This window comes from Calonectris borealis, unplaced genomic scaffold (assembly GCF_964195595.1).
Source record: "Calonectris borealis unplaced genomic scaffold, bCalBor7.hap1.2 HAP1_SCAFFOLD_146, whole genome shotgun sequence".
NCBI classification, from domain to species: Eukaryota; Metazoa; Chordata; class Aves; order Procellariiformes; family Procellariidae; genus Calonectris; species Calonectris borealis.
The window spans coordinates 4,777-9,620 of NW_027441532.1; the positions used below are offsets into that span (position 1 = coordinate 4,777).

Sequence of the window (4,844 nt, forward strand, 5' to 3'; positions counted from 1 at the left end):
TGTGTTTTTTCCCCTCTCTGCGATGTGAAATGCCTCTGTTTTGGAGAAAACAATCAGGTCCCTCTGGATGGCATCCCTTCCCTCGAGCGTACCGACTGCACCACTCAGCTTGGTGTCACCTGCAACCTTGCTGAGAGTGCACTCGACTCCCACTATCCATGCCATCGATATTAAACCGTATCGGTCCCAGTATGGACGCTTGAGGGACACCGCTCCTTGCTGGTTTCACGTTGGGCATTGGGCCACTGACTGTTGCTCTTTGGTTAACGCTTTCCCTTCCTCATGAGGAGCTGGGGAGGCTGTTGGGGGCGGGACGGAACACGGGGAGCCCCCGCATTCCCTCCTGGGAGACCCCCAGACAGAAGGCCAGAGCCGGCAACCCCAGAGAGTCCTTAGCAGCCAACAGACAGAACGGACCATGGCGCTGCCAGCCCTGCGGCTCTCACTGTGCAGCCCCCAGGCCCCCCTAGGCGCCCCAGGTGCTTCAGCCTTTTGTCCGTCCCAAAACCTTCTACCCCCAAGGTAGGGACCGACCCTGACCCCTGCAGCCCAGGGACGCTCTTGGGGGAAGGAGCGGAGGTGAGCACTGACCATTACTCCTGTGTCTCTCTCTGGCTCAGCCAACCTGTGCCGCTGCCTGGGCAGGAGCAGCCCTTCCCGGCAGCCTGGGCGCCCGCGGCGCGGATGGCACCCCAGGCACCCCCAGCAGTTATGGCATCCCCAGCAGATATGGCCATGTCTCCCATTTCACCTGCTATAAGCGAGTCTCCTCCCTGATCTGCAACCCTGTCCCACTGACACAGCAGCTCAGCCCACGGGGAGTGCCCCGGCCACAAGCTCCCCACGTGCCAGGCACAGAGCTGGGGGACGTCGATGATCGGGGCTGGCTCGGCGGGTGCCCCTGGAGGGTTACCCCGGCCCGGCACAGCTCCCCCTCAGCCATGCAGGTCTGCAGATGGCTCCATGCAGCTGCTTCTTTGACCCCCGAGTCTTCCACATCCAGTGGACGAGCACCAACCCGCCTCCACCAGCCATTGCCACACCCGGCCACGGCGCTGCTCCTCTGCCAGGTGCTGCCCTGTGGGGCCACAGGGGCTGCGGGACACCCCTGGCCTGGGCAGCCCCCGGGACCCCTCAGGGCCAACGGCAACACCTTGCACCCCACACCCGTCAGGGGAGAGCGGTGGCCCCAGCCCCCCTGGTGCTGCCGCTGTGCTTCCCCAGCTACCAGCACGTGGGGAGGCAGTTTGCACAGCTCAGACTCTCGGACGCGGCCATCCCCGCAGCAACATCCCCCTGGGCAGCGATGTCCTCCTCAGCCCCTGTGCTGCCCCCCACATCCAAGCCGCTGGGGACCCGGCAGGTGACATTGCACTGCCCAAGGAGATGCTTCTGGGTCGCTTCCTGGTCAGCCAGGATGGTCCCAGCAGCCTCTCCATGTCTGGGGACCCTGGTGGCTCCAGCAGAGCCATCCCCCACTGCAACATCAGCTCGCTTTCGCCGCCCGCGGAGCTGCTCGCCCCCGACTACGGCATCCCCGAGGCCACCATCGCAGTCCTGAGCCTCGAGCAACGCACCACCGTCAGGATGGAGCCCCAGGAGCTGTGGTGGGATGCGGGGACGGAGCTGCCACCACGCCAGCCTGGCATGTCCCAGCCTGGCATGTCAGAAGAACGGGAAAAAGCAGAAGAGCAGCTGGGCAAACCCACCCAGCAAGCCCAGGGCTCTCGCAGCCAGCACTGGGGTGGGAGCGTGGGATTAGACCCACAGCAGGCATGAGATGAGATTGGGGGGTGGTGAGGGGGGTAGTGGTGTAGTTGCAGGGGGGTGGGGGGGTGGTCTTACATGAGAAGAGATTTGATGACACATTTGCTCTTGGTTTTTTTGCATTAAAAGCAGCCACTGCTCTGTGCTTGTGTGGGAGGGGGAGGGAGCGCAGGGGGCACCGAGAAACAGAACCCGAGAAGTGCAAATGCCCCACTGAGCCCCAAATCAGAGCCGGCGAGCCCCGAAGGGCACCGAGCCACCCCCAGGGCTGAGTCACTTCCAGCAGGGGAGACAATGGGGAGGGCTGACTCCCCTGTCCCCTTGCCCAGGGGAAGGAGCCTTTTGGCAGGGGAGCCAGGACAGACGGGTCCCTGCAGGACTCACGGGCACGGCCCCACGCAGAAAGCAGCACTGAGCCCCTGGGACAAAGACAGACCTGGGGGGCTGGGGCCGGGGCCGGGACAGACACACAGGACAACAAGGGCTGCAACGCCTTTGTCTTGAACACAACCAGCGTCCCCTCCCGCGGGGACAGGGCTCAGTGCAAAGCCCTTAAAAGCCCCAGGACAATCACGCCCTTCCTCGGGTCCCACCATGCTCAGCTCCAGAGCCCAGCTTTGCCTCACTGCCACAGCGAAATAGCCCCAAATCACCCCAATAATGCTGAGGGAGGGAGGCCAGGCAGGGACCCTCCTTCCCCTGTCTGGCTGCACCTTGGGCAGCCGCAAGACCAGGAAGGGGGGAAAAATGGAAAGGGGGAAAAAAACCCGTATCTTTCCTTCAGGAAGCAGCATCGCTGTCCCGCTGTGCTGGCGAGAGCTTCCCGGGTCTGGCTTGCAGAAGGTGCAGGGTGAGGTCTCCATCGGGGCGGCCCCCCGGTGCCAGAAGTCGGGGGTCTGAGCCCCTTCCTTAGGGCAGTCCCAGCGATGCCGCTGGGGTGGTGGGTGCCGGTCTGGATGGTCCTCGCCCTGTGGGCGCTCTCCAGGGTCTCAGTGCTCCACCAGTGAGCAGCACTTGCTCAGCAGCTCAGGGAAGCACAGCGTGGACTTGCGCACGCCCAAGGGCAGCAGGATGCAGACAGAGGCGATGGCGCCGAAGGGGCTGAAGATCCCCGTGATGGTCTGCAGGAAGGTCTTGTGGAGCGGCGGCAGCACGTCCTGCTGCTGGGGCAGCAGCTCCTTGTCCTGGCTCTGCCTCACCCCAACCAATGCAGCGCGCGGGAGCTGCCAAGCACACGCAATGGTCACAAGTGCATCGGCCATGGGGCACAAGGAGGCTGACAAGCGGATGCTGCTCGTCAGTGACTGGCAGCCACAAACCAGGCAGCTCATGGTCCTGACCCAGCTCGGCTGAATCAGCCTGTTCTTTTTCCCATCAAATATTCTCCCCAAATCCCCTAAATTCACCCAAAAAAACTCCCCCCACGAGACCCGCGATCTCCTGCAGAGATGGGGGCATCTTCCTGCAGGCACGAACCTCGGGGCACCCTGCCCGCCCCGTGCTCATCCCCCTGCGGCTGCCCATCAAGGTGAGGGGGGGTGTTCCTAGGGGGGTCCCCGCCGCCCTGGGGGAGGGGTCCCCAGCGATGTCACCTCGCTGTCACCCTGTCCCCAGGGCCGTGGCCTGCTCCGTGGGGTACAACCACTGGGGCTGATGGACGACCAGGGGTGAGTCTACATGCAAGGGAGGAATTGCTACGGGCAGCTGGGGACCAGGGACTGGTTGGACCACATGGAGATCACACAGGTGACTGCCACTGTCCCCACAGGTGTCCTGTCCCCATCTCTGACCCTATCCCTCACCCCAGTGTCATCCCTGTAGGTGCCATGTCCCCATCGCTGTCCCCACAGGAGTTCTGTCCCCGTCACTGTCCCCACCCCAATCTCTGTCCTTGCAGGTGCCTTGTCGCCATCCCTGTGCCTGTGACTGTCCCCACGGGTGCCCTGCCCCTGTCCCAGATTGGCCCAGTTGCCCTCTCTTGCCGCAGAAAGCAAATTCCTTTCCATAGTGGCCATGCAAAAGGTCCCTCGGATGGAAAAGGTCCTGAAAGAAGGCCCTGCAGATGGCCCTGCTTCCAGCACCACGTTGGGCTGAGCTCAGAGCCATGGCCGTCTGTAAAAGCCTTCTTCCCTGTTGGGGTGAAGGACTGTTGCGAACAATTAAAGAAGTCGACACTGTTTTGCAACTTCTCCGTTGTGTTTTTATTCATCTCTTTCTCGAGCTCCTTGTGTCCCGAGGACCGATGGACTCCTCTGCCTGGGCTGGGTCACGAACCTCCCGCCCCAGGGCACGAGCATCGCACCACAGCCGAGAGGCCGCTCTCCCGCAGGGGAGGCAGAAAGGGTCACTGGTGCTTGGTGTCACAGGGAGCTGTCATGAGTGTTCCTCCAGGGTGACACAGTTGCAGGTCGCTGGGAGGTTTGGGCCATTCAGGCTGGTGGCTGCCCCTCTGGGGGGGGTGGGGGGTGTGTGTGTACCTGAGTCACGTGATCCCCAGCATGCCCTGGCTGCACCAGTGACAGAAACACCGGGCAGAGCCCGCACCCATGCATCACAGCCCTCTTCCAACAGCCACTGAACAAGGGAGGAAGATGATCAAAGAGCTGCATGGGAGGAGTCCCGGGGAGCTAGCGGCTATGGACCTGCCTCCTACATCGACAAAATTCCTCAGGGAGCTACTTTGGAGGAGTCTGGGGCTGACAGTCAGGACTTCAGTTGTCTCCAGAGATGGCCAAAAGTCTCTGGGAGCTGCTTGGGAGCAGTCACGGGGAGGTAGAATACATGGACCTACCTTGAACATGTACAAAACTCCTTAGCTAGCTACCTTGGAAGAGTCTGGGGCTGCTACCTGGGACTTCAGGTTGCATGATGTGTAGAGGGGACCCTCCCTTTGAACATCCAGCCCAGCACCGGCAGTCGGGGTGCCAGGAGGAGCTGTGCTTCGGTACCAACCACTTCCGAAGCAGCTCGAACCCCTTCATATGCTGCCAATATCTCCTTCCCAGTTGGAGTATAGCGGGCCTCGGATCCTCTGTATCCCCGACTCCAAAACCCTAAGGGTCGACCTCAAGTGTCCC

The 4,844-nt window shown here is 62.3% G+C and overlaps 1 long non-coding RNA gene across 1 annotated transcript; it reads left to right on the forward strand.

Moving 5' to 3' along the window:
• The first annotated feature begins 3,345 nt into the window (after positions 1-3,345).
• Positions 3,346-3,946, forward strand: LOC142077079 (uncharacterized). Its single transcript, XR_012671534.1, has 2 exons — positions 3,346-3,513; positions 3,665-3,946. It is a non-coding gene; the product is annotated as an uncharacterized LOC142077079 (long non-coding RNA).
• The last annotated feature ends 898 nt before the right edge of the window (positions 3,947-4,844 follow it).